General features: G+C 39.0%; 2 long non-coding RNA genes across 3 annotated transcripts in view; both read left to right on the top strand.

The window, feature by feature from the left end:
- Window positions 1–13,563, top strand: part of LOC311441466 — a 293,932-nt gene that overhangs the window by 263,684 nt on the left and 16,685 nt on the right. The window lies entirely within an intron of this gene.
- Window positions 7,808–9,194, top strand: LOC311441467. Its single transcript, XR_014695990.1, has 2 exons — window positions 7,808–8,162; window positions 8,287–9,194. It is a non-coding gene; the product is annotated as an uncharacterized lncRNA (long non-coding RNA).

Genomic DNA, 13,563 nt, shown 5'->3' with positions numbered 1-13,563 from the left:
CTGCCCCCTTCTCCATGACATACCTGGGCCAGGCCTAATGCAGCCAGCTCCCTGTCTATTAATGGCAGCCTGCACATGCTGGGCTTCATTTCATTTTGATTTACATTGTACTTTTTCTTAAAAATAATCCTTAGTTTATATCTGCATAGTAAGGGCAGTTCTTTTTCTTTTTCCTTGTGACTCTCATTTTGAGTGAACATAACAGGACTTTGGTCAACTTGCATTTAATCTGGAAATTATGCTGTGCCTTCACAAAAGTATTGGTAATATGGCACAATCCCCCAAATCACTATTTTCAATATTTTCAAGATGTTCTGGTGTAAAGTATGCATGTGAAATCCTCAGTTAAGCTCTGCTCTCTGGCAAAAACCCAATCTTAAGCAGAGGATTAAGCTCAGACTATCAAGACTGAGTTAAGCAAATGCTAACTTGGCTCAGGTGGTGCCCAAGCACAGACCGTGCAGCAATAAAAAACGTACAAGAAGAAATATAAAATTGCAGTTTCATGTACAAGTCTGATCCATGCTGTTATGGCTTTTGAAGTTAGAAGCTAGACAGGCAGAATTTCACTTGTCTCTTGTACTTTTAAACATTTCAGTTTGCTTTCTTTTAGATCAGGTACTCCATTGCAAAGAATACATGGATTCAATTACAAATCAGATTTTTTTTGTACCTCTAACTTGACAGAGCAATTCTCAGTTTCAGCATTGACAAGCTCTTCTGCCTAACAAAATAATTCACAGCAAATGATTTAATATGACCTGAGAGAACATTTTAAGGCTGTAAAAATGGCTTTAAAAATACAGTGTAGCATTCTGTCTCCCGAAAGATTACAACAGGATGTGTTTGACAGCCTTGGTTTATAAAATCATTTTGGTAACAGTTATATGTACAAGAATTGTCAAACATGGTGTTACTAGAGGTCAATTCTCATGTTCTCACTTAATACAAGTGTAAAATATAGGTGGCAAATTTCATTGTAGCCTGACAGTTTTAGATGTGCAGTAGATGTAATATCAAAAGTATGTCTTAAGCTAGAAGTGGCATTTTTATCATTTCTCAGCTGAATACACATCCTTCACAATGTTTTGATCTTCTTGTAGCAGAACATGAAAAATGTACACGAGAAAGCTGCCTCATGTTCTAACAAGCTATTTCCTATGAGCCAAACATTTTAAATGCTGCATTCTTTCTTATTTTGAATCACTGCAATGACAGGAACAAGACTTGAGAGCGTTCTGGCAGATTCTAGGACAAAGAAAGTTTCAGAAACTATCTAAGTTCATAGTTTTCCGTAGTAGTAATTTTATTTTATTTTTTCCTTTCTTTCCCTCTTGCATTATATTCTATCCTGCTAAATGCTCACATGGTTCCAATTTCTTATTCTGATCTAAGCAGCTGGCAGTGATGGGCCCAGTTCTACCTGTACTCATCTTCACGGTGGTACTCCAGTTACCTACAGACCCATGACATCTGGCGCAATTCTCAGATAAAACCAATTTGAATAATTGCCCATGTAGTCTTTAAATGCCATTTCTCTGTAAGCTCCCCAGCAACTGTGAAAATATTTGTGCTGAATAGATATCTTCCCTCTGATCCCTTTCCCTTGGTGATTGTGTGACATTAAGGAACACCCCATAGCTGGGAGCAGTGACCGTTAGACATCCTGCCTGGAAGGTTCAGTAATTCATCCCTACTGCACATATGATACACAAACATGTATGTACACACATATTTAAAGATTACAGAATTCTTGACATAATGAATTATCAGCTGTATTCTGAGCAATTATGACTTGGACAATGATGCCTTTTCTGTAGAAGTTTAAAATGGGAGTCAAGGATATAGTATTTATGGGGGCCAGTTAAAGAGAGTTGGTATTTACCTTCATAGTTGGAAATGATGTTGGTGCCCAAATTCCATAATCTTTTTGAAAGTTCTGAGGAGACAGAAATGTAAAATCAGTTATGTAGCAATGGTACTCTTTCTTTTTTATTATTTTTTATATTAGTTATTAGACTGTGAATAATCTATTATTTTTCTTTTTATGGGGTTTCTGCATCTTTTTTTTTTTTTTTTTCCCTATAAATGTATTCTTTTGGAACACAAACGGGAAAGTGTTGATTTTATTAAAATAAAATTACATACCTGTATTTATACTGAGGGGAAATTATATCAGAAACAGGTTATTATACTGGCTGGTCAGTCAGACCTCTATGGTCCATAAGTATTTGTGATGGCTCACAGCAGCCCTGAGAAAGGAGGTCACTTTGTACCAGTGATCATTAGGGAGGATTTGAAACACAGGCTACTAAGTACATTTTTCTCACCTGCCCTGCTGGTGTGGACACTGCAGTTGGGTCAAATTAAAATTCAGTTGCTTTGGAGACGGAGAGACTGAAATGTTGTTACCCACACAGGGAACAGAAAGGACCAAGGAGCTATACGTCATATGCCCCGAACAGTCCAAGCTATCTTCCATCTGGCTAATGGAAGTGAGACAGGAAAGGACAAGGAAAGGTGTTTCTCTTTAGAAAGAAAAGGTGAATACAGTGAGCATCTTCCAAAGAAGCACGGGATTTGAAGAAAGCTTTAGTGTGGCAGTGGCAGAGGATTACTGCAGCCTTAATGAAGGTAGTGACTGGAGGCAGCCGCACCTGCACAAGTTTGTGCTGTGAGACACCAGTTAAAAATAAATTTACTATCTTCTCTATATTATTGCTAGAGATCATTAAAAATATTCTAGCAATTACTTCAGTCTAAAATCTGGAAAGGATTTTTTAAATTACCTTTATTATCTGTAGTGTCAGGCTGTCCATTAAATTTCTTCTTACTATGTTATTAATTAATTTTATAATTACTGTCATTACCACATCCCATTTTCATGTAAAAAAAAAAAAAAAAAAAGAATCATAAAACCTTGTCTTTTATACCATTTAAATGGGGAATTAATACTCACAAGACTGTTTTTCTATTTCCTGGGAAAATATTTACATTTGTTATCTGTTTTTCTCAAAAAAAAGTTCCTTGGCCGTTCACCAAGAAATGATGTCAGTAAGGTGCAACACCAAGGAGAGTGTTATTGCCAGCAACCTTCTCCCACTGCAGCAGCTAAAAACTGTGCTCCTTCCCAGCAACCCCTCTTAGCCATTACTATTAGCTAAGATTGCTACGTGCACTAAACTAAAATGTTCATTGTATTTTTCAATGCAAGCATTTCTTTCCTGGTCCTGTGTGGTTGCCAACCTGTCTGCTCTCCCAGGCACTATGGGACTCTGACAATTTCTAATGATGACAAAGTAATTCAGTACTGTCTGTGTTTATTCTTCCAGGAATAAGCTGCTCTAGCAGAAGCATATTTCCAATGTGTGTGACCTTTGCTCTCCTTAATAATTCTTTCTGACAAAATGAAGAGACTGCGGCATTTCTTAATGGGAGCTCTATTAACTGTTGTATCTTTCTGATTATTAAGGAATTGAAAAAAAAAAATCATATTTATTTAAACCAGCCTTAAATGCATTCCTTACATAAAGCTGCCAAGCAAATCAGAGAAGCCCAACGAGTCTAATCCATTCAAGAGGCAATATCTAAAAGCTGGAGCTGATTTCACGTGGAGTTGTGGGTGTGAGCTTCTCTTGGCAGAGGCACAATCACTAGTACAAGGCTGATACCTCTAGAAGTATTGGCTTCAATCTGTAGGACCACCATGCCTACACAAGAAGGGGAAAAAATTTCTTAACATTATGTTTGTATTTCTGAACCTCCAGGGCAGAGCAGTTCATTATTGATGTAGAATAGAATAGCCCCAGGACAGTTCTGCCTTGCTATGGTCTTCTAGAAGTTAAGAGCATCCAAGAACAACTGAAGAACCAAGTATTAACTAATATTAATTTCACGATAAAGCTGAATGAAAATGTAGACCAAAAATGTTACACTACTGAGTGGTACATGTTAGCAAATAATGACTTTTTAAGAAAGACCACCCATCCCTTATTAAGACACACACTGGTTAGGCTTTCACATGTCCACCTTTGCCACAGTAGGACAAGAATGCAGATGCTGTCACCACTGCTTAGGGCAGCTTCCCTGATCTGCAGAGTGGAGGTTCAGTCCCATTCCCCAGAGGCTTCTGTCATCATCCTAAAAGGTTTTGTTTTAAATGTCTATACTAAAAACTGAAATACAGAAAAAATATATTATTTTTCTTATTTCTACATTTTCTAATTCAATGAGTGTGTCCTTCCACTATTTTTAATGGAGCATAGGCTGAAATGGCTCTCATCTGTTTGTTCACCCAAGCAGCAGCATTCATTCTTTGGGCATGAATACAGCCTCGTGCAATAAAGCAAGGTAATTCTTTTGCTCTGCATCAAAGAGGACGTTCATATGTATTCAGATTCATATTTATTTATTTATTCAGGAAAATGACTGGTAGAATTAACTGACATGATCAAATGAAGATCTGGAGCTTGCAAAGCAGTCCTTAGCTAAGAAGAGCCCACATTTATGTTTAAACTGCAGGTTATAAATGCTTCTTCAAGCAATATTTTTTAAAAAGTGCTACTGAAAATATTGACCTGAGCACATTTCTGACTTTTAGGGAAGCCTTGGCTGAGAGCCCAAAATGCCTGCCTGTTTCCTTAAAACATTATGAAAAGACTTCAATGTGAAAAGCAGCTTTAATTTTGAAGGCGGATGTATTGAGTTGTGAGCAGAACTTCCTCGTGTAGATTTATCACTAATTACTATCCAAGTATTAGGTTATGGAACAAAAAAAGGGGGGAAAAAACATACAAACCCTGTTTAAAGAAACATGGGTTAATAGTAAAAATAATGTCTACGCTTTGGTTACACAAGCAAGTTATTTTAATTGTTGCTATTGGAAGAGAAGCATCAGCATACTGCATCTTAAATCATCTAGAAAAATGTATTCCTTGGCTTTTTTCATTGAATGAAATGTTTTACAAAACAGAGAAAATGGTTCTACTTCCTTCTATGTTTTTAGTATGTCTTCAGGGCTTTGCTATTTATTTTGCAAGGTCACAATAACTGTGTGTAATTCATTTCACTGCATATTTGAGATATGGGCCAGCAGCTATCAATTAAAGTGACTGATTGAGTAAAGTGCATAGTACTTTTGCCTGTTGTAGGCTACAGTCATTGGTATTTCAAAACCATTTCCTTTTACATCAGTTCTCTGCTTGGCTAGTTTGCCTAAGTTTAGCTTTAGAGGCGGTGGACTTGGAACGAATTCAAAAATGTTAAAAAAAGTTAATGTTAAAAATGTTAAAAAGTAACAGTTGAGTAAGAATTATTATAGAACAAATAATGAAAACAACTAAAAACTAAAATTTCACACTGTGATTTTCTCTAATTGCCAACTAGCATGGGCTAAGAGGATTTCTCAGCGATCTCAGTGATCTCCAGGCTCTTAATATCTGATTATTGTCTTGATGGCTGCACATTGAAAAATGGGTTTAGTTCTTTGGCCAAGTTGTGTGTACACTGGAGAACTACTGAGCTGATTTTTAATGGAGGAAGACAGAGAAGATCATGTAGTCTTCATGCTGCAAGTTTTGTACATTCTGTCTTGCTGTGATTGCCATCACAGATTTATTCAGATTGCTACCCTGTTACATTTTCCCAACCAAAGCTGCATGCTGGTTACTCTGTTTGGGTTCATTAGCTCAGAATTATAACTAACAGAGGATAAGGAGTTGGTCTGGAGACACTGACTTGTTTGGGCTTTTCCAGAAAAGCAGTCTCAGCACAATTTTGTACTGCACATTTGGCAGATGTGGTCATTGCCTACACTGTAGCAAGTTCCCCTTTCACATCCTCTGATGCAGATGGTATGAATCATCCTTAGAAGACCCGTTTCCGTGTCTCTTCCCCGTCTCTGCCAGCAGCCTCCCCCACTCCTTATAGTATCTTTCAAGGTCATAAAATTCTGTGGAGTATGTATATGTGTTTAGATGTATAGGGAATGCATCGTGGTCATGTGTTAATGCTACCATCCTGTGTTTTGACTGGGATAACAGCAGCTAGAGCCAACAGGTGTGTTAAGCTGGTCCTGGACTTGATGTCCTAAGAGATGTTGCCTATATTAATGACCAATCGTTGAGTTGCTGCAGATTGTTAAACCTTAGGGACCATATGTCCTTTTCATGCTGATAGCACTGGATTGTATATCACACTCAAACTAGCTACTTGAGGTAGCATTGTCCTGATCACAGATGCAATAGGTCTGTTCCAGAGTCACAGCCTCCTTGTATGCATCTGTTCAGACACTTTATTTTGATGCATGTGCCTTAGAATAGGTGAAACAATAGACCACATTTGAAGTATATACATATATATTTCTGTGTGTGTGTGTGTGATAAAATAGATTTACATTTTAGCTACACCAGGCTGTAGTCAATACCTGGCGACTCCTTTTCTGCCACTGTAGTGGGGAACCAGCAAAGGGACTGAGCTGGATGAACTGAGAAGCTATACTGGTGTAGATCCATTAGCTTCTTAAATAACAGCCTCACACCAGTCCTGCCTTCTCCTGAGAAATTCAGCCCAGCGAGGATGTTTGAAAAGTGCATCCAGTGTAAATCTAATTTTGGAACTTCTGTGGTTTAACCTCTGCTAGCCAGTGTAATAACTAACTGTGCTATCATTTATGCTGAACACTTAATTAAAAGCAATTTCATTATTTACTCGAACGGTTTGGACCATGAAGGAGGTGATGTGCCAGCATTCCTGCAGTTCAAGCTGCTTGGAAGCTGCTGGCCCCATCTTCCAGTTCCACAAAGCAGACTGATCAGCAAGGTGGTAGAGGAAAATCCCCTCATCTGGCTTGTGAAGTTCATGGGTAAAAGATTGCCAAACATCCTGAATATGTAAAGGAACAGAAGAGATGGCAGGAAACATCAAGGAACAGCCAGATGCTGCAAATTCCATATTTTGGTGTGAGTATAATACACAAAGAAAGAAGCCAACTGACAGGAATAGAGAGATGGAAGGGAGATGAAAGGGAGCCAACAAAAAGTACAGGGCAATAAAACCATACCAAAAGCAGGACTAGCTTGTTCCAAAAGATAAACAGTCTGCTCAAAAGCAGAGCTACAAAAATGCCAGAAGGTATAGAAAGTATCTGTGTGTAGCTAGAGGTATTAATCCCTGCATCATAGAGTCAAAAGGGATTTTGAAGTCTGCATCAGTTTTGTATAGAGCCTTGTAGAATCTGCTCAGTACATGGCTAAATAAGTATTCACATGTCATTAAAAAATAATTTTACTCTCTTTGATAGTCTCTGCCCTGTATTGCTATATGAATGTAGAACAGCTGACACTGTGATCTTTTGGAAGAGTGTTTCTTTGACAGTTCCTAATGGCATGTGTGTTGTGCATTTAGATATTTTCATGATTCAAAAACATTTTCGCTATGACGTTGGATTTATAGATTGGCAAATAAGTACATAGCAAAATAAGTTTTAAAAAAAAAGAACATCCAGAATAACCTGCAGACTTTAAAATAATGCAACTTATCAAACAAAAATATTTATTTTAAATGTGTCACAAGAGAAAGCTGCTGAGAAATTATTTTTCAAATTTTGTTCTTCTATTAACTCAGAGAACTGAATTTCTCTGGAAAATCTGTACACCTTTCACACGGTTTTCTGGAATGTGGGTCTACTCTTTATTTTCAAAAAAAAAAAAAAAAAAGTACTAATAACGTTGAGCTCTCACAGCTTATTTCAATGAGAGATAGGAATACCCTGCACCTCTGAAACTCAAGATAAAGCTGATGACAACACTATTAGCACCTGTGGGAAGCAATAGCTATGGCTTTGCAGACCAAAGCAATTAGTGGTGAGGACCTAACACTGTGGTCTACACATCTCAGGGGTCTTAAAATTAACTTCAGCCTAGTCCCATAGGCTGAGTGCTGATTAGCTCACATGCTAGAGCATGTGAGGTGTCCTCCTGGAGCTGCATGCTGTGTTATCTGTCTGTAAAAGGAACCGAAGCTGGGCACTGCAAGACCAGTGAACACAGAGAACCAGCACACGGTAGGCGATGGGTTCAGAAAACCTGCTTCAAAAGCACAGTTTTTCTCAACTGACATATTCTTGGAGATGCAACTAATATTGACGACAAGTTGTCTTGAAGGTAAAACTGAGATTTTCAAACTTTTCCAAACTTGAAATGAGCTTGCCTTGGACCTTCCGGTTTGTGTTTAGATGTGGCAGCCTGGCCTCTAATCTTCACTCCTCAATCTCTTGTGTCCCAGCAGCTCCAGCAAGAATTGATACTCAGTACCTTGCAAAACCTGTCGCTGTGCTTGGGGAGAAGATGATGCAGTACTGTAATACCCTTAACATTTCATAAATGGTTACAGCAGACTGTGCTAGGGAATCGGCATATGTTTATAATGCTTTTCCTTAGTATAACATTTAAACTGAGAGTTGCTACAGGAAACACTGCAGGACTGGTGATTGTGCAGTATTCTGGTGAATTTGTGTAGAGGGATCAAACGAGGGAAAGATATCCATGTTTTGCTATAAACTGTGCTTGCTGAGCAGAACAACGTTCCAGAGACACAGCAGCAAAGGCTGCATTCTTCCCCTCACTAGAAGCACCATTAGTGTGGGATTAGAGCAAGGGAAAATCTACACAATCAGATAGTTGAATATTCCCATATAAAGCCAAAAAAAATAGTCTTTTTACAACAGAGGAAGATTTCCTGACAAGCATGATTCTGTCATCTCGAACTAGTTTTATGTGATAAGATTCATGCCATAGAGATGAAAAAGAGTGATAAAAGCAGTTGCTCACTAAGACAGCCAGTAGTGGAATTGTGAACCAAGGCAGAGAATGACTTATGCCATCGCCCTCACTGCTCCCTGTGGCCTTCAGTCAAGCATGGCCCAGCCAGGCCAGAGTATCTGCAAGAGACATCGGTAAGAACCAGACCCAGGCAAGCTGAGAAACTTTGTGGGTTACAGCGTAGTGTTGGCCGTCTTGGCACGTAAGTGTTGCTTGTTGGCCTGGGAACGGTAAATCACTACTCAGCTCCACATTTGTTCCTCAGCACTTTCCAAGGCTAGCCTGAAGCCTATCAGCAGTTTCCAGAAAGCCTCCTAAATGAGGCCTAGCCTCTGCCCCAGCTGAGGCAAACACAAGCTGGAGTTCTTCTAAGAACAGCAGAGGTGTTCGAACAGCAACGCAGAGGAGACTTGCAAACAATAAAACCCCTGTGCCAAGGCGCTGCAGTCTCTGATCTGTAGCAGTTCCTCTTTGCAGCAAGACTCACAGAAGAGCAGCTTTTGGTCCATGTAGACTTGCAGTCCTATATAGTTTTGTTCCCTGGTTGCACCTAGAAATAATGCGCAAGGTGAAAAGTACCCCTGCTGTGGTGTAACCTCCATAACCCAACAATTGATAAGCTAACAATGAACAGAAAAACAGAGAAATAAATTGTGTAGCTAAACACCTTCCTTACACAAGCAGCTGGGTAAAGGATCAACTTCCCAAATCTGCAATGGATCCTGCATTTTACATGGGTTAATTGGGAAGAGGCTTGCTGGCACACATGCCATGCCATACACTGGCTACATGTGGACACCCAAGCTATTAAAGGGAATTTTCAAGCAGAAAAATCAACCACTTCAAGCTGTTGGGGCTGGTTACATTTTGAGTACATGCTGCTTTAAAATGTGAACTGTACAAGAGAGATTTATTGTCAGAGGAAACTCAGACTCCACATTTCTTTCATTAAGTAACTTATTTTGTCATTATTTGTAGCTAACAAAACAAGTGAGCATCAAGTTAAGTGACTTCTGAGCCAAAAAATTGCACTTTGGTACTTTTTCTCTTTTTTTTTCTTTCCTTTTTTTTTTTTTTTTTTTTTTTTTTTTTTTAAAGTCTGGAAACATCCAGTGAAAAACAACTATTTGTCAGTCCAGCATCTTCTGAAGAAGACCACTTTCCTGAGTATGCCAAATCGTCTAACACAGTGAGGGTCTGTTGCATCCTAAAAGAACAGAATGTCTTGTTCATTTACATACAGTAAACACATGTTTCATCCAAATGCAATTGTGAAATAGTTTTGAAATCCTTCTTTCATTGCAGTTTTGAGACTGCTGGCTAGCAAGAGTCCCAGAAGGTTGTATTGTCTCTTGTTTACATGGGAGGATCAAATTTAAAAAAAAAAAAAAAAAAAAGTTCCAGAAAGATCATTTTTCTTTTTTTTCCTGAGCACTTTATTTCTGTTGAAGTACCATTTCTAAGATTAAGCCTCAGACACCTTCTGGATCCACCCAATATAATCTCATGCTTTGAAGGAAGACAGCTAGTTTGGCGTGCATACTGATAGTCTGTCTTTATCACCACAGTCTAGATAAAATTTAGAAGCTGGAAACAGTTCTGTCTAGCAGTCATAATTCTGTCTGCATTTATCTGGCACCATGTTCCCTTGCTCTTTCTTTTGATTCATTCTGCATTTTCTTCTCCAAATATTTTCTTTGACTGAATACCTATAGTATGAATGCCTGGCATGCTGAGTAATTCTAATTCTGGTCACTCATGGGAGTAGGTGTTGAGGCTGTCCAATACTTTTCAGAATCAAGTCCAAAAGACAGAACTGATACAGATTGTAAAACCATCATAGCAACAGCAATCCAATCCTCTATGAAAAGCTGTCTTGAAGAAAACTCCCTGCTAAAATATATGTATGGCAGGGAGAAAGGTTCAACGTTTTCCTTGGACAGATACTGCAGAGCAGTCCAGATAAAGCAAGACCAAAAGGGAAAAAAATAATAACAATATCAGAGCTGAATGGACTTGGTATTAAGCTTTTACTTTGAAACCAGAGTTTCATTTTGAAATAGCTATAAGTGTAACAAGCTTGGTGGTCTCTCCTTGGTCCCTGGTGGTTAGGGGAATCCACAGCACAAAACCACCACACGGCATCTGACACAATTGGCAGTCATGGTGTAAGAGAGGCCCCGGACTGATCCTTCACAGCTGCAGTGCATCTTCACTGTGACAGAACAGCAAAGAAAGATGCGTGCTCTGATCAAACGGACTTTGTGTGTGGAAAACCAGCTCAGTCCACACCAAGTAAATTCAATGGCTAACCCAACGTCAGTTCAAACAGCTCTCACAGTCTCTATCATTACCATTCCTCAATGAACTGCCTTGGTGAGTGTCTGTATGTTTTCAGAAATTCCATAATAACCTATGGAGAGTGATAAATACAGCAAATGTACTGGCCTCACACAGGAACTGCTCAGGCGGAGGCTGAGTCTCATGCACCCTTCAAACAGTATTACAACATGAGTAGAGCTAAACTGGGACGGAGGCAGGAAAGGACAACAGCAAAAGTAGATGCAGCCAGGAGCTGCATTCTTCATCTTCACGACTGATACTTTGCATTTTTTGTAATGGGTTTCACTGGAGAGCTTAAAGAGATCTGTTAATGAATTACTTGAGTCACAAAATGTCCTTGTGGCATAGAAGGATTAAATTGATCTACAAGTGAGTAAACTTAGAGGCTGGGAGAAAGCCCAGGAGCCAGCCAAATGTGCAGCCCATCAGGGAGCAGTGGGGGAACCAGGAGGTGTGGGATAGCTCCCAGCCCACAATGCCCACTGCAGGGCGCACACACTGCCGGGCCACCAGTAGAAGGCTTCCCTCTTCCTTTCCACACCTCTTCTTCTCACCTGTTCCCCTCAGGTCATGTGAAGTTCCAGCTTTTTGTTTTGATTAGTTGTAAAACAGAATAAGTTAAGCTTACTACCATTGGGTGTAGTGAAAGTAGCACAAAACCTTAAGTTATCCGTCAATGGCCCCTTAAATATGTGGATGGTATGGGAGAAAATCTAACCCAGTCTAGCTCAATGGCCACACCAAAGAGTTATCAAAGTCAGCAATCATCAAAATCTAATAGTGGAATACTGGTTATCAGGAAAAATAAACACCATTTTATGATTTGCCTTTATCACAGGAATATGTCTTATAAAGTAGGCACCAAACATCATTTGTTTCTACTTAAATTGTACTCTGTGTGCTTCCTTTTTCTGAATAAAATGTCCATTAAATATTTATGGAATTGTATGAGTCAGAGGAAGCTTACACAGGATTCATGTGCAGTGTGCAGTAAAGCACTATTGTTTTAAAGTCACCAGCTTGGGAAGGCTATCAGCCCTTTAAGAATGACCTGCAAAGCCACAAAGAAAAAAAAAAAAAAAGAAAAAAAAATTTAGCCATGACTTGCCCTCTGTAACTGCTCAGAGTAATTGCACAACTGAAGTTTTTTATTCTATGAGCAACCAGGAACCACAGAAATGTTGGTGAAAGCAATAGCTTAATGCTACTCAATTATGTTGTATGCATAGTCATTGAAGGATCAGTTCTGAAAATTTTTCTAATCATTCAAGGCAACTGGGAGCCAAGGAACTGGGAGCCAAGGGAATGAAAAAGAAACAGACAGATTTTTTCAGCACTTAATCTGAATGCGCAGGTCCTCACAGTAGAAGAGCAATTTAAACATCTGTTACTCTGTGCTACAGTTTCCATCTTAAGAAATCAGCATCATAAATTTCTTCAGGAATGGAGTCTGTGTTGTCACTCAGTAGTTGGTTCAAGCTGTAGATAATCAGTCTAAATCAGTGCTGTAAGCATCACTTAGTTCTAATTCAGATAGAAATAATGCAGCTCAAGTATAATTTGATTTACAGCTGACAGTCACCTTGGAAAGTGTTTTCTAGAAGATGGCATTTCAGAAAGTCCTTGAGGGAGTACTGGGGATAAACATATGCTGAGAGTATTGCAAGGGAATTCCTAGTGGTAAGAGGTAGTAAGGTCAAAGCAAAAAATGGTGGGGTTTTGTTGGTTGGTTGTTTTTTGGGTTGTTTGTTTTGTTTAGTTTTGTAGAAAGACTCTCAATTCAGAGGCTGCACATGGAGAAACCAGTATGACATGACCATGTAGTAACTTCCTAGCAGTTTAGTTGCATGAATCTGACCCTATTACTAAGAAAAATGTAGTTTCAAGACAATGGCTACTATTTACATCTTCTCCATAGTCAAGAAGCCAAGTGGCCAGAGGGACAGCTGCTTCACTGTCACCCCTCTGGAGTCTGATGAAGCTGCTGTCTGCATACTTTTTTTTTTTTAAGTCTGTGTTAAATATCCAGCTTCACTTGAAATGACCTTTCACAGATGACCTTAAGGTCCTAAATTTGAAAAGATTACCAAAGGGGAAAAAAAAAAAAAAAAAAAAAAAAAAAAAACAAAACACTGATAATTGTTTAAAATCTCTCTTGCTTTATCTTTCAGACAATACCCCTGTGCTAACATTGTTTATCTGCTTTGCTGAACCACGGACTCACCAGCAATGCGGCAATTCAGCAGCAAGTCATTTCTGCCTTCCTTAAAGGTGTTTTTTTTTTGAGCTTAGCAGGACAGAAACAGAGCCTCATTCTACTTCAGGAGCAGACCAGAAAAGGGCACATACATCAGATGCAGGCTCGTTTTGACTGACACCATTAACATTGTGCAGATCTAGG

The sequence above is a fragment of the Aythya ferina genome (assembly GCF_964211825.1).
Source record: "Aythya ferina genome assembly, chromosome: 9".
Lineage (NCBI taxonomy): Eukaryota > Metazoa > Chordata > Aves > Anseriformes > Anatidae > Aythya > Aythya ferina.
The sequence above is the reverse complement of the archived record's forward strand: the minus strand, read 5'-3'. Positions and strand labels throughout refer to the sequence as shown.